Genomic DNA, 24,952 nt, shown 5'->3' with positions numbered 1-24,952 from the left:
AGTACTAGGAGGTCACCTCTGACAATGGCAGTTTGATTATACGTGGGATAGATGGAGGATTGCCCTGCTCCAATATAACACACAGATGTACACGCATACGCACACAAACATGGACACACACTTCTAAGATGAGGCTGATGTATGAGTGGGGACTTACCTGTGGTTCAACAGGAGTAGTCTGCCCCAGAGCCAACTCTTCGGAGTGATATCCAGTTGAAGGGTCACAAGCCAGGTGAGGGGTCATACTCAAACCAGGAAGTAGAGGAAATAGAGATTTTCTGAAATAGAAACAAAGCATATACTTAACACATAATACCTGCATTAGTTTTATTTCTAAACAAATATACCTCTCCTTATTTCCTTACGTATATTGGCACCATAGGTTTTTCATGTATTCTGTTAACAGTACTCTCTCCTTTATATTTGTGATGAAAGGTCATGGCTGAGTGTGAATAAGTACTTTCCCCTTTTTTCTGATTGTTTTTTTGTCATGTCGGACATTTCACTCCACTTATATCCCGTTATTTGGTGATAAACACATATTGCAAATGTTTGTACACGTTGCTAGCGTGTACAACACAGGAGGTTGGTAACACCTTAATTGGGGAGGACGTGCTCGTGGTATTGGCTGGAGCGGAATTGGTGGAAAGGTATAAAATACATCAAACACATGGTTTCCAGGTGTTTGATGCCATTCCATTCACTACGTTCCAGCCATTATTATGAGCTTTCCTCCCCTCAACAGCCTCCACTGGTGTACAAGCATATTCCCATAGCAAATGTCCCACGGTAAGAACAAGATCAGACGTGAGAACAACGGTGAATCTTTTTTATTTAGAAGTTAAGTTACATTGTATCGCCGACCTACTCACCACCTTGGGTTGTTTGTGGACTTATTAGGAAAGCATGCGCCTGCCATGTCCACAAGTTATCCAGCATGTACACACACGCCCAGTAAGAAAGTTCTATGTTGAGGCCATTGATATGAAAACTATTGAGAATTATTTATTATAGAGTGACATCATCTTTATTGATGAAATAACTGTTTATTAGCATTTTGGATTATTCCAGTGTTAAGGGTTGGTATTTTAGTGTACTGAGTTTGTATAGAACCTGTTCAATGTATTTTTTGAATGAATGACTGGTAAATAAAAGTATTGGATTGTCTGGTCTCTAAGCCACCACTCCATGCTTTCACTCCAGACTAAGGCTTCACAATATGGTGCTGCTGCTTTTTCTATAACATAAATACTTATTGATATCTGTCAAAGCGAAGGGGGCTTACTTTTTTTCATTTGTGTTTTTGTTGTTGTTCCTGGAGTACTCCTTTTCTTGTCTGGAATTGTCAGGGTCATCTTTATTGTGTTAATACAATGACAAATAGATGGTTTTCAATGGTTTAGAGGAGGGGGGAAAACAGGCGCATACACAAACACACAAACAACTCTCTTACTAAAGCTGAGAGTGTGCTGCTCTCTGTTGATTTGTCTAAAAGGGTTAAAGGCATAATGGTGTTTAATCCCCCTGGTTCTCCCCCCGCCCCCCGCCAAACACACACACACAAACACACCAGCTCTAAAGACAAAGACATTTCCCTCAGCAATCAGCTGTCGAAGTCCCCTGGCTTTCCTGTTCTGATTGCCAGCCCATTGTCATATTGCCTATCGACTTGTTAGATTAAACAACATTTCACATGTCAATTAAATGAGTGTTGCCCTGGTGATTAGCAAATCCCACTAATTGTCTCCTCCTCCCTCCTCCTCGTCTCCCAGACATTTTCCACATGGAGGAGCAGGCAATGGTCTTTTGTCCTGACGGGCCCCAGTAGACATGTCAAAGATGTCTCCTCTCCTCCTCAGAATCCCCCTCTCTCCCTGTTTAGGGTATAGGGAAGAGGGCGGTATTAGGAGGGGGGTAGGTTCATACATAGGAGGATATAGGATCCAGTTTACAGGAGAGCCCTCCCCACTTCGCTTTGGGCAGTCCATTGACATGGTGCTGTGAGAATGCAAACATTCAGTACTAGCCAGCCAGCCAGACTACACACACTCGTCCTCCCACACGTGCAGCCCGGGCTGATAATTACCCAAGCAGCCTCTGGAGACCCCAACGCCTACACGGGGCCCCTAACCACTTTAGACAAGGGCCACGGCACTCCCAAAACCCTCCCTCTTTGTCTCTTTCTCACTGACCATGCTTAGCTTAATGAATTTGATCTCCGGATCATCGTCCCATTTGTTCCATCTTATCCCAAGAGGTGTCTGGAAAATGCTAAGTTGGGCCAGGAAGCATCTTTTGAAGTGTCACTTGAAAAACTAGGCGTAACTGGTAATTTTCCTTTAACGACAGGGAAAATTCGTATTGCAAAGTTATGCCTTCTTAATACTGCAACATTTTGCATGTGGAAGTAACTCAAAAGAAGAGGACAAAACAGTCGCTGGGAGATTCTACACACCCTCAAGATTCTGATTATCTTGACATTCCTCTTATCTTGACATTATCTGAAAATCTTCAACACAAAAGACACCAATCCGGTCCCTCAATAAACTCCAGAAAAAACGTCCCTCTCCTCCTCCAGTCCTCCAGTCTTAAGGAGCCGCCCAATCATCCCTCGTCACAATTAACGACAGCGGACAGCAGCTCCAAACACTGGGGTGACATCTTAAACCAGTCCTCAATGGTCCCAACGCCCAGGCCCTCCCTAGTCCCCCCCCCCTGTATTCAGCACTAACCAAGCATTACACAGACCTACATTCACAACACACACAACTGCTCCCCTTCATAATGGAGGACACAACACCGGGTGGACCAGCCCAGATCCCAGACGGTTTAGTCCGCACTTTATCAGACCTTACAAAACGGCGACGCCTCATTGAGCCTACATTGACTGGTGGTTTCCTTTAAGAGCAGCACAATGAATGGGTCAGGCCTGGTCTTCCCTTTGTGCCTGGGCAGCGGACCAGAGACGACACACCATATAGACCTTCTGGAGGAGGGATGGATGGAGAGGGGGAACGAAGGAAGAGAGGGACCCTGCCTCCTAACAGGAAAACACTCCTTACCGTTGTAATAAATAGCCTATCTAGCAACACAAATAAATACAGCACACCAAAGTAACTCTCCTTAGCATGTGTCTTATACGCAACTAGGAGTCATGACTTTTCCTTTGCCATGGCCAGGCTAATTGCTCACTGAGAGATAAACTCATTAGCACACCCTACCTGCAACAATGCTAGCTCCCTTCTCTCGTCTAGTTTAACCTACGTTCACAATTTGTGTTAACTAGACCAACCATCTCAGCCACACGGCTCCGTCGGTCGCGGGAGCACTCCATCCGAAGGCTAACTCTGCACCCATGCAGTTTCCTTCAGCCATCACTGAGCTAGCCACGGCACACCTTCACCACAAGGTAGCTGCTAGCTAGCTAACACCTCAGGTAAGCTAACCAAACAAGCATTACTACCTGCAACACAGTAACATTGCTAGCGCCCTTCTCTTGTCTAGTTTAACCTACGTTTATTCATGTCAACTAGACCAACTGGGTTGCCCACCGGCTCTGCGGTTGTGGAAGAATACCTACCCAAAGTCGAACTGCCCCCACGCGGTTCCCTTCGGCTAGCACTATGCTAGCTACAGCATACCTTAGCCACAAAGTAGCTGCTAGCTAGCTTACGCATTACTATGCTCACCGAAGCTAGCAAAGCGGTGAGGCTTCTACTAGCTAGCTTACAGTGGCTAGCTCTCTGGAAAGCAAGCTAACCACACAAGCATTCCTACCTGCACATATGGTTGCATTAGCATGGCTAGATAACTCGGAAACCAGTTCTCCACCTGCCAAGATCGTAGTGTTGCTAGCTCCCATCTCTCGTTTAGTACAACTCGTTTGTGTTGACTAGACTGACCGGTTTAGCCTCACAGCATTAACGTTGGGGGATTTTCAGCCAGAATTTGAACAACACACCCACGCTGTTGCCTTTGGTTTTCACTGTGCTAGCTATAGCTTACCCTTAGCCTCACGAGATGGTTGCTAGCTAGCTAACGCCTACACTAGACACACGACAATTGCGTTCATACACAGTGCTCACTTCACCTAGCTATTAGCCATGAGGCATCTAATGAGCTAGCTCGTAACAGGGTCACAGGGCCGTGGTCACTTTTGTGACCGAGCTCACATGAGAAAATGGAGGAGTCAGACTTTTTGTTCCACCCACGTGCCTCCCTCCCTCAGGCTCTCCCCCCGGCGCCTTCTCAGGTTTTCAGCCAGTGGCAGAAGTCAGCATGTCGGCCATCCCTCCGATCTCACCAACACACAGAGCAAGACAGCAATTTGTCTTTCGCCATCCACTGTGGCCCTTTTTCCCCATGCCTATGGCCTTTTGCTATATTGCTGGATGTTTTACATCATATCGCTGGCTGCTATGTCCCGAGAGAGCCCAATTCCGGCATCTATCCAGACTGACTTGCTAAAGCCTGTTAGAAGCAACGATCCTATGAAGGCCCGGAGAGCTCCCATCCCAAAACATGGTGACCACGGCGTTTGGGGTGGAAGATCTGACAGTCCCAGGAAAACTGTGTAATGCCGTAAGGTTTCCCTCTTCATCTTAGAGCTCCTCGATGACCAGTGATTCTCCAGTCGGCAGTCAGTCATCATACAGGGCTTATACACTCTTGGAAAAGAGTGCCAACCCCAATGCATGCTCTCTGTTTTACAGTGGAGAAGTGGTGTGACTATACAGTTCCTTCCTACACTCTGTTTTCCGTGGTCCCATGCTCCTTGCAGGATCTTTTGTACAGACAGAAGGTTCATCGCTGTTAAGGTCCTTTAGCCTCTTTCTCGGCCTGCCAAGGCCCCGACAGCTATACAGTTTACCATAATTGTTGTGTCATCTCTAAGGGGGGCACGTCGCTTACACCCAGTCTCTAAGCCGTTAGCTCATCCTGGGACATGTCTATTGTTCTTAAGATCCTTTCGCAGCATCTACTAGCCGCTGAAAAGCGTGGAGATTCCTCCATCTTTCACTTTACTACTGCCCTTGGAGTTCCTAAGTGGACTGTGCTCTACCAGCCACGGTTTGCGCTGTGTTATGCCCAGGGGTTTTTCAGTTTAATGTACCTAACCCCATCCTTGGCCTGGGTCGACTTTTTCCCATTGTCATAAATTGGAACCTATGGCTTTTCGCCTGTCGCCTTCCCTAGAAAGGTGTCCCCGTTGTTGTCCAATACGTGCGGTCCTCATCTACTTGGATTATAGGAGAGCTCGGGCAAGGGTGTCATGCTCTTCGCTCATTGGGCAACCACCCTCGGAAGATGGTGGACCCTTCTCTATTCGAAGATATCCTGCCGGATCCTGGGGACCATTATACTGATTTATAATGACGACGGTGACAGCTTTCGGAGGGGCCTGAACGGGCACTCTACTACAGAGGAGTTTATATTTTGGGCACTGTTTTTGGGGCATATCTCATTATACTGAGCTTGTATGTGCCTTGTATTGAGCTTCCCCTCACTTTGTTATGAGGCTTTTCCCCGTTGGGTTGTCTCCGCACCTTTCGATGCATACTTAGTTTCAGGACTAATGCTGGGACTGATGTTGGGACTTGCCTGGCTTCAAGGAGCATTTGCGATATGGGAGTTGGCTGATATGAAACGCTAACGAAGGCTGCCACTGAGACGCATCCGTTTGTTCTGACCCCTGCTGCTAAACAAAATAAATTAAAACTTAAAGAATATTTCAGTGAGTGCAGGTTTATCCTTTCTTTAAGTATTTGCCTTTTGAACCCGGTACCCAAATACCTGTTGTCACTACAAAAATTTGACCTGAGCACGCCAATTTCTCTTTCTATGAGTTGGCCACATCCCCACATGTGAGATATCAAAACAAAACATTTAAAGAGATTTTAAGGTTACTTGTGTAAACCCAGTGTTCTGATATCTGATCAAATGGCGGGAGAGTGGCTCCTTTTATGGAATTGATAGTCTCACCTCATTTGTCACTACCTGTCTGTCTCCAACAGACACTTTTGGTAGGTACTTCAGAGAGAGCAGGAGGACCTAGCGGACCCCCACATGTGACATACAGTTGAAGTCGAAAGTTTACATACACCTTAGCCAAATACATTTAAAAACTCTGTTTTTCACAATTCCTGACATTTAATCCTAGTAAAAATTCCCTGTCTTTGGTCAGTTAGGATCACCACTTTATTTTAAGAATGTGAAATGTCAGAATAATAGTAGAGAGAATGATTTATTTCAGCTTTTATTTCTTTCATCACATTCCCAGTGGGTCAGAAGTTTACATACACTCAATTAGTATTTGGTAACATTGCCTTTAAATTGTTTAACTTGGGTCAAACGTTTCAGGTAGCCTTCCACAAGCTTCCCACAATAAGTTGGGTGAATTTTGGCCCATTCCTCCTGACAGAGCTGGTGTAACGGAGTCAGGTTTGTAGGCCTCCTTGCTTGCACACACTTTTTCATTTCTGCCCACAAATGTTCTATGGGATTGAGGTCAGGGCTTTGTGATGGCCACTCCAATACCTTGACTTTGTTGTTTTCAAGCCATTTTGCCACAACTTTGGAAGTATGCTTGGGGTCATTGTCCATTTGGAAGACCAATTTGCGACCAAGCTTTAACTTCCTGACTGATGTCTTGAGAATTTGCTTCAATATATCCACATAATTCTCCTGCCTCATGATGCCATCTATTTTGTGAAGTGCACCAGTCCCTCCTGCAGCAAAGCACCCCCACAACATGATGCTGCCACCCCTGTGCTTCACGGTTGGGATGGTGTTCTTCGGCTTGCAAGCCTCCCCCTTTTTCCTCCAAACATAACGATGGTCATTATGGCCAAACAGTTTTATTTTTGTTTCATCAGACCAGAGAACATTTCTCCAAAAAGTACGATCTTCGTCCCCATATGCAGTTGCAAACCGTAGTCTGGCTTTTTTATGGCAGTTTTGGAGCAGTGACTTCTTCCTTGCTGAGTGACCTTTCAGGTTATGCCGATATAGGACTCGTTTTACTGTGGATATAGATACTTTTGTACCCGTTTCCTCCATTATCTTCACAAGGTCCTTTGCTGTTGTTCTGGGATTGATTTCCACTTTTTGCACCAAAGTACGTTCATCTCTAGGAGACAGAACGAGTCTCCTTCCTGAGTGGTATGATGGCTGCGTGGTCTCATGGTGTTTATACTTGCGTACTATTGTTTGTACAGATGAACGTGGTACCTTCAGGCATTTGGAAATTGCTCCCAAGGATGAACCAGACTTGTGGAGGTCTACAAATTTCTTTCGGAGGTCGTGGCTGATTTCTTTTGATTTTCCCGTGATGTCAAGCAAAGAAGCACTGAGTTTGAAGGTAGGCCTTGAAATACATCCACAGGTACACCTCCAATTGACTCAAATTATGTCATTTAACCTATCCGAAGCTTCTAAAGCCATGACATCATTTTCTGGAATTTTCCAAGCTGTTTAAAGGCACAGTCAACTTAGTGTACGTGAACTTCTGACCCACTGGAATTGTGAAACAGTGAATTATAAGTGAAATAACCTGTCTGTAAACAATTGCTGGAAAAATGACTTGTGTCATGCACAAAGTAGATGTCCTAACCGACTTTCCAAAACTATAGTTTGTTAACAAGAGATTTGTGGAGTGGTTGAAAAACTACTTTTAATGACTCCAACCTAAGTGTATGTAAAGTTCCGTATCTCAATCCTTACATCAGAGAACTGGGGTTATGCAAGTAACCTTAAGATTTCCCTGTTAGTCATCTTCCATGCAATCCCTCTCGCTCTATTATTCTCTCGTGAGCGTGCCTGGGTGTGTTGTGAGTGTATGTGTGTGTGTGTGTGTGTGTGTGTGTAGTCATGTGTGAGCTCGTGTGAATGGGTGTGTGTGAGTCTGGATGAGAGCTCTAGTCTAGTGAGTGTGCAGTGTGCACACACAGGCAGACAGAAGTGTGCGAAGCCAATCTCTCCAGTCAGACAGACCAGATCAGTATGAGGAGTTCACTTTGGAAGTAGTATGTTTGCTTCTATTTATCTTTAACTACAGCAAATTAACCAGAATATTTTTGCTACTGTAACTTCTGCTATTCTAAACCAAAAGAAAAACATGCAAAGGGAAGCAAAACTGAATATACAGTAAACAGATTTCATCAAATCCACATCTGACCTGATTTTAAAGGCAGAAAGTACATAAAGAAATCATTCATTATATAAAGTCCTTGGGACTAATGCATTCCTGGATATAGAGTCGCTATAGGGTACTGTACTGTACTGTACACTACATGCAAAGTTACTAAAAAGCACCTCAGCCCACGGCCATTACTGTGCAGTTTGGGGAGAGCAGAGAGAGCCACAACGGTGGGAGGGGCATTAGGGAAGGGGGAAAGTGCATTTCCATGACAATGGTGAAGTTCACCTCCTGGTGAGTAGGTGGGGCAGGGGGGCTTGACTGAATCCAGGAGGGTCCCATACTCGACTGTCACTCCTATGTTTATGGACTGGGGTCCTCATAAGACAAGGTGGGTGTTGGCTGCCTGCCTGTAAATAAATAATGAAAACAGAGGGTCTCCGGGACAGCTTCTGGTAGTAGGATCGGCTTACTATCCCCAAATCCTAACCTTAACCATTAGAGAGAGACACACAAAAGTAACCTTAGATCAGTGCCAAGAGTTAACTTCACCCTACTGCACAGGGACAGGTCAGTGGGCGGAGACCAGGTCTACTATGTGAGGACCCTCTGTGGTCTTAAAGGAGAGGTGGTGTTGGACTGGCACTAATTGAAAGTGGCGAGGTGATCTGATGACACTGCGGGGATACTCTGGTTTGTCACAATGTGTTTAGGCTTCGTGTTCAAGGGTGGCTGCCCACATAGCAGAGTTAATGAATGAGCCAGCTTAACAGAGTGCTCAGGACACAGCACAGCGGAGAGCAGTGGCTGGTCTAGAGGAGAACTGAGGTTAGATGAGGAGAGAGACTTTAGTATGACCACTTTCCCTGGCCTCAAACTGAGCAACAAGCTAAAGCACGCCTAGCTATCAGTCAACACTGTCTATCATCATGACTAGAAAGAAATGTTTTTCTCATAATTGTACCTTATTTTTTAGCTGCACAGCATCTTGAGCAGACCACTTAATAGCTGTCGAAGAGAATATAAAAATGTAAATCTTAACCCTGGTAGCACTCTGGTTAATCCTGGTAGCACACGGTTGGAGGGTGTCAGTAAGACTTTTGCTACTTTCACAAACATAATTATGGGTACAGTAGCTGGTGGTGGCACGAAAGGGCTGGGTTTTGATTCATAAATAAGTTGCAGGTGTGTCGAGGCTAGACCCCACAGCCAATGTTACCTTTTTAAAAATTGGGGCTATGGCAGTCAATTGCAAAACATTTTAACAGTATTCTCAACTCACTATCATATATTTTTTATGTGGGGCTAGGAGAGTCAATTGGTAATTAGAATTACATATTTTTTCTTATCTCACCACCAAAAATGAGATAGGTGTCCATGATACATCTATTGTAAAGCTTCTCAAAGTCAGGGGGCGTGGTTGACAGTGTGCACCTCATCTTTCCTGTCACATCCAACCTGGATCGATATTTGTTTTTTAATGCGAACGACAGCACTGAATCAGTGTTCCATGAGTTTTAATGCTCGGAGGGAGACGGCACAGTATTCCCTTTAAGTCAGGAATCAAAACTCCTCCATAGTGACCCGTGAATGCGTTGTCTGCAGCATTCGGTCACATGACAGCTCGATCAGCTGTTAGATTTCACTTACCGGCATGTCAACTGAGCCAGGATAACAGTTAAATAGATTTCGCTGATTCAGTCATTCATCTGTAGAATTTTTTTGTATTTTCCCTGCATGCTGTCTGTTACAGTGAATTCGTAAAGTATTCAGATCCCTTGACTTTTCCCACAATTTGTTACGTTACAGCCTTATTCTAATATTGCTTAAATTGTTTTTTAACCTCATCAATCTACACACAATACCCAATATTTTTGGAAATGTATTAAAAATAAAAAAACACATTTACATAAGTATTCAGACCCTTTACTCAGTACTTTGTTGAAGCACCTTTGGCAACAATTAAAGTCTCTAGTCTTCTTGGGTATGATGCTACAGGCTTGGCACAACTGTATTTTGGGAGTTTCTCACATTCCTCACTGCAGATACTCTCAAGCTCTGTCAGGTTGGATGGGGAGCGTCGCTGCACAGCTATTTTCAGGTCTCACCAGAGATGTTCGATCGGGTCCAAGTCCGGGCTCTGGCTGGGCCACTCAAGGACATTCAGAGACGTGTCCCGAAGCCACTTCTACATTGTCTTGGCTGTGTTCTTAGGGTCGTTGTCCTGTTGGAAGGTGAACCTTCACCCCCAGTCTGAGGTCCTGAGCGCTCTGGAGCAAGTTCTCATCAAGGTCTTTCTGTACTTTGCTCCGTTCATCTTTCCCTCAATCCTGACAAGTCTCCCAGTCCCTGCCGCTGAAAAACATTCGCACATGCTGCCACCACCATGCTTCACCGTAGGGATGGTGCCAAGTTTCCTCCAAAAGTGACTCATGGAATTCAGGTCAAAGAGTTGAATCTTGGTTTCATCAGACCAGAGAATCTTGTTTCTCATGGTCTGAGAGTCCTTTAGGTGCCTTTTGGCAAACTCCAAGCGGGCTGTCATGTGCCTTTTACGGAGGAGTGGCTTCCGTCTGGCCACTCTACCATAAAGGCCTGATTGGAGGAGTGCTGCAGAGATGGTTGTCCTTCTGGATGGTTCTCTCATCTCCACAGAGGAACTCTGGAGCTCTGTCAGAATGACCATTGGGTTCTTGGTCACCTCCCTGACCAAAGCACCTTTCCCCCGATTGCTCAGTTTGGCCGGGCAGCCAGCTCTAGGAAGAGTCTTGGTGGTTCCACTGTGTTCTTGGGGAACTTCAATGCTGTAGATTTTTTTGATACCCTTCCCCAGATCTGTTTCAGAGCTCTACGGACAATTCCTTCGATCTCGTGGCTTGGTTTTTGCTCTGACATGCACTGACAACTGTGGGACTTTATATAGACAGATGTGTGCCTTTCCAAATCATGTCCAATCAATTGAATTTACCACAGGTGGACTCCAATCAAGTTGTAGAAACATCTCAAGGATGATCAATGGAAACAGGATGCACCTGAGCTCAATTTCAAGTCTCATAGCAAAGGGTCAGAATACTTATGTAAATATGTTATTTATTTTTTCTGTTTTTTATACATTTGCAAACATTTCCAAAAACCTGTTTTCACTTTGTCATTAAAGGGTATTGTCTGTAGATTGATGAGGAAAATGTTTCATTTAATCCATTTTAGAATAAGGGTGTAACGTAACAAAATGTGGACAAAGGGAAGGGGTCTGAATACTTTCCGAATGCACCGTTCATAGGCAAGGAGATACATTTTATTTTCCCTACACACAAAGTCAACAAAGTCTGTTTTTTACATTAATTGCGAATGACAAAAGTTCCTCTCTCAATTCGAAAAAATCTTTCCAACACTCCCACTCAATAACCACCAAGCCTCGGTGTGAAATAGATCATTGTCATGCTCTGATCCCATATCTCCACATACACTATATATAGAAAAGTATGTGGACACCCCTTCAAATTGATGGATTTGGCTAGTTCTACCACACCCATTGCTGACAGGTGTATAACACCAAGTACACAGCCATGCAATCTCCATAGACTAACACTGGCAGTGGAATGGCCTTACTGAAGAGCTCAGTGACTTTCAACATGGCAACGTCATTTATTTTACTAGGCAAGTCAGTTAAGAACAAATTCTTAATTTCAATGACGGTCTAGGAACAGTGGGTTAACTGCCTTGTTCAGCGGCAGAATGACAGATTTTTAACCTTGTCAGCTCGGGGATTCGATCTTGCAACCTTTCGGTTACTAGTCCAACACTCTAACCACTGCCATTATAGGATGCCACCTTTCCAACAAGTTAGTTCATCAAATTTCTGGCCTGCTAGAGGTGCCCCGGTCAACTGTAAGTGCTGTTATTGTGAAGTGGAAACGTCTAGGAGCAACAACGGCTCAGCTGCAAAGTGGTAGGCCACACAAGCTCACAGAACAGGACCGCCGAGTGCTGAAGCTTGTAGCGCATAAAAATCATCTGTCCTCGGTTGCAACACTCACTAGCGAGTTCCAAACTGCCTCCGGAAGCAACATCAGCACAATAACTGTTCGTTGGGAGCTTCATGAAATGGGTTTCCATGGCCGAGAAGCCGCACACAAGCCTTAGGTCACAATGCACAATGCCAAACTTCGGCTGGAGTGGTGCAAAGCTCGCCGCCATTGGACTCTGGAGTGATGAATCACAATTCACCATTGGATACCAGTAGAACGCTTCCTGCCCCAATGCATAGTGCCAACTGTAAAGTGTGGTGGAGGAGGAATATTGGTCTGGGGTTGTTTTTCATGGTTCGGGCTAGGCCCCTTAGTTCCAGTGAAGGGAAATCTTAATGCAACAGCATACAATGATATTCTAGATGATTCTGTGCTTCCAACTTTGTTGCAACAGTTTGGGGAAGGCCCTTTCTTGTTTCAGCATGAAAATGCCCCCGTGAACAAAGCAAGGTCCATACAGAAATGGTTTGTCGAGCTCGGTGGGGAAGAACTTGACTGGCCTGCACAGAGCCCTGACCTCAACCCCATCAAACACCTATGGGATGAATTGGAACGCTGACTGCGAGTCAGGTCTAATCGCCCAACATCAGTGCCTGACCTCACTAATGCTCTTGTTGCTGAATGGAAGGATGTCCCCACAGCAATGTTCCAACGTCTAATGGAAAGCCTTCCCAGAAGAGTGGAGGCTGATGTAGCAGCAAAGGGAAAACCAACTCCATATTAATGCCATGATTTTGGAATGAGATTTTCGACGAGCAGGTGTCCACATACCTTTGGTCATGTAGTGTAGTTTACAATCAAAGTTACCTGCTGCATATCTCCAAATTCTGCAATCAGCTCTTCTGCTTCCAGTTGCTCTCGGTGTATCCATTATAGCCCAGTGGGTGTATCATACAATGCGTCCATGTGACAGAGGGAGACACATTCATAACGAGAGTGCAGAGGCCTGCCCACCGTCCCATGATAGATTGAGCCCCATCTGTGCAAAAGCCCATCATTCGATCCATGTAATCAGTTTTTTTTGTCAATATAGCCACACAGCACACTGAACATCCCCTGTGCCTTTACATGCTCGGGAATCGAGAGGCAGAACAATACGTCATCGTGAATAGCATCCCCCAACATTTAGCAAACAAAAGTCAATGCATGGGCATCTCTGCCTTCAGCTAACATCTATTTAGAGAGCATAAGGTGGGGAGTTTTTGAGTCAGTCAGTCAGAGCTATAGCATCAATTCTTAGTTTCACAGTGTTACCTGACAAAGGTACTGATGTGAGTTTCTGCCTCCCCACACATTGTTTTCAGCATTTCACTTGCAGCCGGTAATATCAGTCTGCATTAGTGTGTGGTTTCATAGCGTAGAGGGTTTAGCCATTCACCATGGAAAGGATTCAAGTGCAGCGGTCAAGTGCGTCTTTTCCCACAATCTAAGGGCGCTCTCTGGTTGAATTTTAACTTTTGGATTTGAATAATTTTCATTTCGATTTTTAAGGTTAACCACATTACAATGATTTTGAGAGACAAAGACGATATTATGACAGTCATTTTTTTTTTACCAGGATTTTGGAAATTCTCCCGCGACCCCATTTTCATATCAGGTAACTTTGTTGAACATGTTTGCAATCCACATTGTTCTGAGTAATTTAATGGCTTCAACATGGAAAGATACTGTTAAACACAGCATTCACACTGAAAAAGGCCTACTATGTCTACAAAATGTATTATGTCTGAGCCATGGACATGCCCAACACTGTCAATAAGACAGATTAAATTCACTATTGATAAGACCTAAAAAAGGTGAACAATTCCAATCAAAGTCTAATAAAATAAAAATAAACTTGTTTTAAACGTCCAAATACAGTTACAATAATTGCTCCCTGTGGGCACATAATATTAGACCTAAAACAACACACTATGGAGGGTTTTACACACGTCCAAACCTTTTACAAGAGCTGGAAAAATATCCAATAAAAAGAGAAAGGGGGAATGTCCACTCACCATTATACTGCCCCCAAACATACAGTACCAGTTAGAGGTCGACCGATTAAATCGGAATGGCCGATTAATTAGGGCCGATTTCAAGTTTTCATAACAATCGGTAATCTGCATTTTTGGACACCGATAATGGCAGATTACGTTGCACTCCACGAGGAGACTGCGTGGCAGGCTGACTACCTGTTATGCGAGTGCAGCAAGGAGCCAAGGTAAGGTGCTAGCTGGCATTAAACTTATCTTATAAAAAACAATCAATCTTAACATAATCACTAGTTAACTACACATGGTTGATGATATTACTAGTTTATCTAGCTTGTCCTGCGTTGCATATAATCGATGCGGTGCCTGTTAATTTGTCATTGAATCACAGCCTACTTCACCAAACGGGTGATGATTTAACAAGCGCATTCACGAAAAAAGTACTGTCGTTGCACCAATGTGTACCTAACCATAAACATCAACGCCTTTCTTAAAATCAATACACAAGTATATATTTTTAAACCTGCATATTTAGTTAAAATTGCCTGCTAACATGAATTTCTTTTAACTAGGGAAATTGTGTCACTTCTCTTGCGTTCTGTGCAAGCAGAGTCAGGAAATATGCAGCAGTTTGGGCTGCCTGGCTCGTTGCGAACTGAGTGAAGACCATTTCTTCCTAACAAAGACCGTAATTAATTTGCCAGAATTGTACATAATTATGACATAACATTGAAGGTTGTGCAATATAACAGAAATATTTACACTTAGGGATGCCACCCGTTAGATAAAATACGGAACGGTTCCGTATTTCACTGAAAGAATAAACGTTTTGTTTTCGAAATGATTTGACCATATTAATGACCTAAGTCTCGTATTTCTGTGTGTTATTATATTATAATTAAGTCTATGATTTGATAGAGCAGTCTGTCTGAGCGGTGGTAGGCAGCAGCAGGCTCGTAAGCATTCATTCAAACAGCACTTTCGTGCATTTGCCTGCAGCTCTTCGTTGTGCTTCAAGCATTGCGCTGTTTATGACTTCCAGCCTATCAACTCCCGAGACTAGGCTGGCAATACTAAAGTACCTATTAGAACATCCAATAGTCAAAGGTATATGAAATACAAATGGTATAGAGAGAAATAGTCCTATAATACCTACAACCTAAAACTTCTTACCTGGGAATATTGAAGACTCATGTTAAAAGGAACCACCAGCTTTCATATGTTCTCATGTTCTGAGCAAGGAACTTAAACGTTAGCTTTCTTACATGGCACATATTGCACTTTTACTTTCTTCCACAACACTTTGTTTTTGCATTATTTAAACCAAATTGAACATGTTTCATTATTTATTTGAGACTAAATTGATTTTATTGATGAATTATATTAAGTTAAAATAAGTGTTCATTCAGTATTGTTGTATTTGTCATTATTACAAATATATATATAAAAATCGGCCGATTAATCGGTATCAGCTTTTTTTGGTCCTCCAATAATCCGTATCGGCGTTGAAAAATCATAATCGGTCGACCTTTTAATACCAGTCAAACGTTTGGACACAGCTACTCATTCCAGGGTTTTTCTTTATTTTTACTATTTTCTACATTGCAGAATAATAGTGAAGACATCAAAACTATGAAATAACACATATGGAACCATGTAGTAACCAACAATTTTTTTAAACAAATCAAAATATATTTTATATTTGAGATTCTTCGAAGTAGCCACCCTTTGCCTTGATGACAGCTTTGCATTCTCTCAACCAGCTTCATGAGGTAGTCACCTGGAATGCATCTCAATTAACAGGTGTGCCATTTTAAAAGTTAATTTATGGAATTACTTTCCTTCTTAATGTGTTTGAGCCAATCAGTTGTGTTGTGACAAGGTCGGGGTGGTATACAAAAGATAACCCTATTTGCTAAAAGACCAAGTCCATATTATGGCAAGAACAGCTCAAATAAGCAAAGAGAAATGACAGTCCATCAATACTTTAAGATATGAAGCAGTCAATGTGGAAAATTTCAAGAACTTCAAGTGAAGTCGCAAAAACCATCAAGCGCTATGATGAAACGGGCTCTCATAAGGACCGCCACAGGAAAGGAAGACCCAGAGTTACCTCTGCTGCAGAGAAAAAGTTAATTAGAGTTACCAGGTTCAGAAATTTCAGCCCAAATAAATGCTTCACAGAATTCAAGTAACAGACACATCTCAACATCAACTGTTCAGAAGAGACTGCATGAATCAGGCCTTCATGGTCAAATTGCTGCAAAGAAACCACTACTAAAGGACACCAATAATAAGAAGAGACTTGCTTGGGCTAAGAAACACGAGCAATGGACATTAGACCGGTGGAAATCTGTTCTTTGGTCTGATGAGTACAAATTTGAGATTTTTGGTTGCAACCGCCGTGTCTTCGTGAGACGCAGAGTAGGTGAACGGATGATCTCCTCATGGGTGGTTCCCACCGTGAAGCATGGAGGAGGAGGTGCGGTGGTGTGGGGTGCTTCGCTGGTGACACTGTCAGTGATTTATTTAGAATTCAAGGCACACTTAACCAACATGGCTACCACAGCATTCTGCAGCAATACGCCATCCCATCTGGTTTGCGCTTAGTGGGACTATCGGTTGTTTTTCAACAGGACAATGACCAACACACCTCTAGGCTGTGTAAGGGCTAGTTGACTAAGAAGGAGAGTGATGGAGTGCTGCATCAGATGACCTGGCCTCCACAATTTCCTGACCTCAACCCAATTTGGATGGTTTGGGATGAGTTGGAAAAGCAGCCAACAAGTGCTCAGCATATGTAAGAACTCCTTCAAGACTGTTTGGAAAAGCATTCCTCATGAAGCTGTTTGAGAGAATGCCAAGGGTGTGCAAAGCTGTCATCAAGACAAAGGGTGGCTACTTTGAAGAATCTCAAATATAAATATATTTTGATTTGTTAAACACTTTTTTGGTTACTACATGATTCCATATGTGTTATTTCATCGTTTTGATGTCTTCACTATTATTCTACAATGTAGAAAATAGTAAAAAATAAAGAAAAACCATTGAATGAGTAAGTGTGTCCAAACTTTTGACTGGTACTGAATATAAACTCAGCAAAAAAAGAAACATCCCTTTTTCAGGACCCTGTCTTTCAAAGATAATTCCGAAAAATCCAAATAACTTCACAGGTCTTCATTGTAAAGGGTTTAAACACTATTTCCCATACTTGTTCAATGAACCATAAACAATTAATGAACATGCACCTGCGGAACAGTCGTTAAGACACTAACAGCTTACAGACGTAGGCAATTAAAGTCACAGTTATGAAAACTTAGGACACTAAAGAGGCCTTTCTACTGACACTGAAAAACACCAAAAGAAAGATGCCCAGGGTCCCTGCTCATCTGCGTGAACGTGCCTTAGGCATGCTGCAAGGAGGCATGAGGACTGCAGATGTGGCCAGGGCAATAAATTGCAATGTATAAATGTCCGGGAACTTGCAGGTGCCTTGGTGGAAGAGTGGGGTAACATCTCACAGCAAGAACTGGAAAATCTGGTACAGTCCATGAGGAGGAGATGCACTGCAGTACTTAATGCAGCTGGTGGCCACACCAGATACTGACTTTTACTTTTGATTTTGACCCCCCCTTTGTTCAGGGACACATTATTCCATTTCTGTTAGTCACATGTCTGTGGAACTTGTTCAGTTTATGTCTCAGTTGTTGAATCTTGTTATGTTCATACAAATATTTACACATGTTAAGTTTGGTGAAAATAAACGCAGTTGACAGAGAGAACGTTTATTTTTTTGGGCTGAGTTTAGATATCACTGCTGAAAGGTTAAATATGGCCAGCAGTGACATTGCCACGTGAAAGGCAAATATAGCCTACAAGCGGATTCAGCACTGAATTGCGATTTGACAGTTAGGTCCAACAGACAAAAGCGGAAGAAAAACAATAAGGAGCCTTTTTAAATAACATGATGTGCCTAAACAGGCTCCCTACTGTCACTGACACCTTTCACCCAATGGACATCGCACATGATGAGTCAAAACTTTTTACCGAAGCTGGACGAAGATAACGTCCAATATAAATAAAAAATGGGAATGTGGTTTGACTGTTTTTCTGCTCGTGATATTTGAATAAAACATTGGTGATGTGCATAAGTACTGTGTGCGCCTCTGCTATCAAAATCAATGCCATTACCAACTGCGTTACCGCTAAGACCATGTTTTGGTCGGTATTACATATCTCTAGTTGCGCTTACTGAAATTAGCACATTTGCACATGTTTTTAAGGACACATCTAAAAATAGTTTCACCCCTCCCACCTCTGAGCTGGTGTTAGACAGGTAAATTGCCAACCCTGGTGTAAGGGGTGGAAAATGCCAGTGCGCTATTTTTTACATGACGCATTTGCAAACTAACGTGCATTTGACACTTGCGCCTCAGCGCCAGCCAAAAATAGATCCCATAGTCTGAAAATGAGGGTACAGGGCAGGGTTGATTTTCATGGGTGTCATGTACAGTACGGTATGTTCATCCTGCACATGATATATGCTCATGTCAGCCAACCACAATTGTTTCTACATTAAACATGGGAAGGGAAGTAACGAAATATGAGAAAAATAGATCTTCTGGACTAGACGGCACCAGACACACACAGACATACACACTCCTGGACTAACACCTTCAGTAACTGTAATAGACCATTAGTGCCACATTGGAGCCCTCACACACACAAACACCATCAAACATAAACACACACACACACACACACCACACAGACACAGAGAATAACGGTCAGCCTTTACCGGTACACTTGTAAAGATATGATTTACACTTGTGTACTAAAAACACCTTGACACAAACAAACACATTCAAAGTGCAGATGGCTCAAGCCTTCAAAGTATGCCAGTGTTTGGGTAAAAACATATTTATTTTAATTACACCGTAACATTTTTACGTGGCAAACAACTGTTGTTATGCAATCTGGTTTCCGAGCTGGTCATGGGTGCACCTCAGCACCTCAGCACCCACCTCAGCACAGTATTAAGCGTTTAAGGTCCTAAACGATATCATAACCTCCATCGATAAGAGACAATACTGTGCAGCTGTATTCATCGACCTGGCCAAGGCTTTCAACTTCTGTCAATCACCACATTCTTATCGGCAGACTGAACAGCCTTGGTTTCTCAAATGACTGCCTCGCCCTGTTCACCAACTACTTCTCAGACAGAGTTCAGTGTGTCAAATCGGAGGGCCTGTTGTCCGGACCTCTGGTAGTCTCTATGGGGGTGCCACAGGGTTCAAACCTCGGGCCGACTCTTTTCTCTGTATACATCAATGATGTCACTCTTGCTGCTGGTGATTCTCTGATCCACCTCTACGCAGACGACACCATTCTGTATATTTCTGGCCCTTCTTTGGACACTGTGTTAACTAACCTCCAGACGAGCTTCAATGCCATACAACGCTCCTTCCGTGGCCTCCAACTGCTCTTAAATGCAAGTAAAACTAAATGCTCTTCAACCGATCGCTGCCCGCACCTGCCCGCCCGTCCAGCATCAATACTCTGGACGGTTCTGACTTAGAATATGTGGACAACTACAAATACCTAGGTGTCTGGTTAGACTGTAAACTCTCCTTCCAGATTCACATTAAGCATCTCCAATCCAAAATTAAATCTAGAATCGGCTTCCTATTTCGCAACAAAGCATCCTTCACTCATGCTGCCAAACATACCCTCGTAAAACTGACTATCCTACCGATCCTTGACTTCGGCGATGTCATTTACAAAATAGCCTCCAACACTCTAATCAGCAAATTGGATGCGGTCTATCACAGTGCCATCCGTTTTGTCACCAAAGCCCCATATACTACCCAACACTGCGACCTGTTTGCTCTCATTGGCTGGCCCTCGCTTCATATTGGTCGCCAAACCCACTGGCTCCAAGTCATCTATAAGTCTTTGCTAAGTAAAGCCCCGCCTTATCTCAGCTCACTGGTCACCATAGCAGCACCCACCCATAGCACGCGCTCCAGCAGGTATATTTCACTGGTCACCCCCAAAGCCAATTCCTCTTTTGGCCGCCTTTCCTTCCAGGTCTCTGCTGCCAATGACTGGAACGAACTGCAAAAATCACTGAAGCTGGAGACCCATATCTCCCTCACTAGCTTTAAGCACCAGCTGTCAGAGCAGCTCACAGATCACTGCACCTGTACATAGCCCATCTGTAAATAGCCCATCCAACTACCTCATCCCCATACTGTTATTTATTTTGCTCCTTTGCACCCCAGTATCTCTACTTGCAGACTCATCTTCTGCACATTTATCACTCCAATGTTTAATTGCTATATTGTAATTTATTTAGCCACTGTGGCCTATTCATTGCCTTACCTCCCTTATCCTACTTAATTTGCACACACTGTATATAGACTTTTCTATTGTATTATTGACTGTATGTTTGTTATTCCATGTGTAACTCTCTGTTGTTGTTTGTGTCGCACTGCTTTGCTTTATCTTGGCCAGGTCGCAGTTGTAAATGAGAACTTGTTCTCAACTAGCCTACCTGGTTAAATAAAGGTGAAATAACAATAAATAAATAAAAAGACAAACTTTTCATAAAATTACCTAGCTAATATCTGAGGAGAGCAAGCAAACGCATCAGTCTGGTAGTTAGGTACCTGAGGCAGCTAAACAAGATGTCTTCTCGCCTTTTCTCTTGTCTGGGTCTTGTGTGCACTCGAAACCCTGGTCCTGTCTATGTACACGGTGTGAGGCCTGCCCTGGGATGAGTCTCCAAATCAAATGAGGAGGGAGGGAAACCATTTGCATTGCAAATACACCATGGATGCAAATCCTGTTTGCCTTGTCGGTCGGAGGGCTGATGTGGAGCTGGAGGATGGAGAGAAGCACTGACAGATCGAGGAATCCCCCCCTGGATCTGGACCACCATCCCTGGTCCTCCTCTCCCACCCAGCCACCCCACTCCCCCGACACGGGTCCAACACCCTTACCTCCTCCCCCGGGGCTTCAAGGGGAATTTAACACGCAGGTCCCACATTCCTCCAAGGCGATAAGTGCCCTGGCAGCAGGCAGGGGACCCTCATGAGCAGGGTAAACAAGCGGAGGGGTGTATCTCTACCCCTCTCCCCTACAAACACCGGCCCCCGCTACCTCCGCATTCCCACTCCTCAACGTCAAGTACGGCTGTTGCTCAGTGAACTATGGCGTCAAGCACGTCGGCCCCTGGCAGCGTATGTCACCCATGACGCCCATCGAACCGGCTGCAAGGTTTATTTAGTCGCTAAGAGTGCAGAGCTGTTTGCTAGAAGAGCCCCTATCAGCCCCTACTACCAGGTCAGAGCAGACAAGCCTCTTCACACATTATAGATCCTATTCAACCAGGGCCAGGCTAATGCCCTTTCAATAGACTGTTACGAGTCTGGCTAGCTGGGATTTATGCAGGAATCACCACGGCCGTCACCGCTCCCACAAACATCCGCTCAGCTTAATCACCCCCCCCCTCCTCAATCATCTCTCCACCTTTTCCCCCGTTGTCGGTGGACAAAGAGCGGTGTAAGCAGAGGGTGATGGATGGAGCCTACCAAAAGTCTGCCACTGTTACTGTAGAGCTGCTTCTCTCTTTCCTTCCACTCATCCATCAGACTACAGTCCGAGCATCATCACTCCATCCAACGCTTACATCTTAACGGCCAATCATATGTTCACCGCTTATATGTGACATGTAGTGTATATTATTAGCCCGAAGATGTAACTAATACGACCAGGGTAAATGTTCAGTAGGGTGACTTATGAAGCCTTCAGTGTGTGGGGAATTCAGCTCTATGCACATAAATCCATCGATAATACTCTCTTTGACAACCCCCAGCAGGATCATATAAAATAATGTACCCTTTACCTTCTCATAGGCATCAATCAAATGCAGCAGAACACTTCTCGCTGTGCCATTTGCCTATTGTGTTCAACCCACTGAGCTTACAGAGCCCAGACTGTTTGATCTGGGAGGCGGGGAGAGAGGGCCTATTCTTGTGGGCCTGTGTTTCCTGGTTTGTGCCCACATGTGGTTCCTTCCCTCCAGCCACACACTGAGGCTGAGGGAGGTTATAAAAGCTGAGGTGGTGATTAAGAAACAGGAATAATGACCTCCATAAAACCAGGAATGCGTTTAACTGCTACAGCAGCTCTGGAATCATTCTAAAGCGGAACGCCGGCATTAATATCAGGAATTATACCACTATTCTCAGGAAGGTATTTACTTATTGTATTTAGCGTATTTACTGTAATGTGGGTCTTGAAATTAGGGTATACATGGGTATTAACGTCGTTTAGAAAGGAAAGGGGCATGGTAGTGCATGAGAGGCATAACCGGTATTCAGTGTAGTATGATTATGTCTCCATGGCTTGGAAGGTGAGCCGAGAAGATTTGAGCTCTACCTCAGTGGCAGGGCTGACCTAACTACCGGATTTACATTGTTGGAAATGTGTGGATCCTTCCAAATCCAGGATTAGAGGAGTCAAGCGTGTGCACTCTGACTTCCACTCTTTTTCTCCTCCTCCTCCACACGCACACAAACACACCCGTACACAAACACACATGGTATGGACTTGTAGCGGCCTTATGCTCCACAGGGAGCAAAGGGAAGTTTAAGTAAGTACACACACTCTGACTTCCTCTCTCTCTCACACACACACACACACACACATGCATAGGTGCACACACAAACACACTAAACTTCCACTTTATCTTTCTTTCTACACACCCAAACACACACACACACACAAAACCACACATGCGTGGTGAGTCCCTGCTGCCTGCGTGCTCAGCACACCCAAACCCCATCACTTTCCTCATTACATGAGCTTCATGGCTTTTTAGGGGCTCTGCGCTTTATCAGGGGATTTCACATTTCCCAGGCTGCCACTTGACATGGCTCACCCAGCTGCCAGCAATCAAGCCAGGCTGCAGAATGGAGGGCTGCAGAGGGGCAGTGGCCGCCCAGCCTCCCCAGACTCCAGGCTGCACCTTGATTTGAGCCAAGCGCCAAAGAGCCACTGCTCCTGCTAAGCCCCCATAATTATAGGTCACAGATCCCTTCCTGCCTTCCACCCACATCACATACTGACCTGGCCTAATAGGGGGACTGGTGAGAGAGAGAGAGAAGAGAAGAAGAGAGGGACAGCGGGCCAGGGGATTTTCTCTCTTTACTTGAGAGACAGTAAAAAAATTAAGTGTGCATGTGTGTGTTTGTGTGTATGTGCGTGTGCGCTCATGCACGTGTGTGAGTATGCGCGCGACTTGTGTAACGTGTGTGTGTTTGTCTAATTGAGAGGTAAGCAAAAAAAATGCCTTTAAAGTTCCCAATAAATATCCTGCCCGTAATTGTAAACACCTGCCCATAAACCCCTAAGGAATGCTAAATGAAACCAAGTTACAGAGCCAGTCTCCTGTCTGGAGTCTCACGTCAAGACAGCAGGATTTGTAATGGCTGTAACCAGGATTAGGGAGTTCAAGCAGAACAGCCAGGGAGAAGAAAAAAACTGCACAGCAACAATACAGTACCTTTTTCCCCAGCAAGACGAGTAGCCTTAATAAGCCTTTCAACTTCACCATCAAACTTCAAGTTACGTACTCAATGGGGATTATAACAAAGAACAAAATAACCTGATCATGTATGGAACTGGAACAAAGTGTGAGATCATCACATGTGTGAAATCATGTCAAATGATTGTAATCATTTGGACTGGAGCATTTGTTTTGGTGAGTAATGGAATGCTATGAATGAATACATGGTGGATCTACCCTGATCCCCCTCACCCTGACTGAGCTAGATATAGCAAGACAGATGATGATTATAATACACAATAACACATCCTCCTGACCCCCCCCCCCCCCAACACACACACACACACACACACAAAGTGGCTGGGGCAGGAAGAAGCTCTTGAACTTGCTTTCGCTTCGGACCCTCAAGGGACGGGGGAGGAGGGGGTATGTGGAGCTATCTGACCCCAGGGATGCAGACGCTACCCTCTTTGCCCCCATCTCTAGTTTCGATTCCCCTGGCTCCTGACGCCTACCTCCCTCTTGCACCTGTCGGCCGGCAATAGACCCCCCTCCCGGGACCTTTCAGCAGCCTGAATATATGGCCCTGCTCGCTGGCTCTGCCTGGCTAATTACTGATGGGCCCATAGGCCATGCTAGGGCCAGGCTCTTAGTTACTACTGCTACCCTTAGCCTCTCTTAGCCCGGCCTGGCCCGGCTGCCCCCCCCCCACTCTACTCCATAGCAGGCAGCCTGGGCTCCTAGCTACGTAGGCAAACTGAGCCACGAGTTGCCACAGTCGACCTGGAGATGAAGCACCCTGTCTACACGCAAGCCATGAACAATAGAGCTATCCCTCCAGACGAGCAGGCAACAGCAGCTTGAGTCATACACACTCTTAATCCCATAGGTCGCTGCACGAACGCATCACACACATAGGCTACATTCATATACAGTGGTATGCAGGAGGCAATGCGCATTATTGTACAGTTATGGAAATGTTTACTCCATTCGCACAGCATCAGTAGCCTAGTTAAAATATTCCATAAAATACCAGATATTCAATTAAATAATGGATACCATACCATGCATGCAAATCATGAGGGAATTCTTATAGGATTGCCTACCCACTGGGCACACACTGGTTGAATGAACGTTGTTTCCACGTCATTTCATTTTAATTCAAAATGTTGAATTGATGTCTGTGCCCAGTGGTGCATTCGTGTAAATAATCCAAATACTTTCAAATTATGAACTATTT

General features: G+C 44.4%; 1 long non-coding RNA gene across 2 annotated transcripts in view; it reads right to left on the bottom strand.

The window, feature by feature from the left end:
• The window catches only part of LOC139574306 (uncharacterized), a 135,953-nt gene that overhangs the window by 109,584 nt on the left and 1,417 nt on the right, over positions 1 to 24,952 (bottom strand). For both annotated transcript variants that reach the window (XR_011674750.1, XR_011674749.1), the window contains exon 2: positions 158 to 278. This is a non-coding gene — a long non-coding RNA (uncharacterized lncRNA). The remainder of the gene's footprint in view (positions 1 to 157; positions 279 to 24,952) is intronic.

Source organism: Salvelinus alpinus, chromosome 4 (assembly GCF_045679555.1).
Source record: "Salvelinus alpinus chromosome 4, SLU_Salpinus.1, whole genome shotgun sequence".
Taxonomy (NCBI): Eukaryota; Metazoa; Chordata; class Actinopteri; order Salmoniformes; family Salmonidae; genus Salvelinus; species Salvelinus alpinus.
This window is presented reverse-complemented; position numbering and strand designations above follow the sequence as displayed.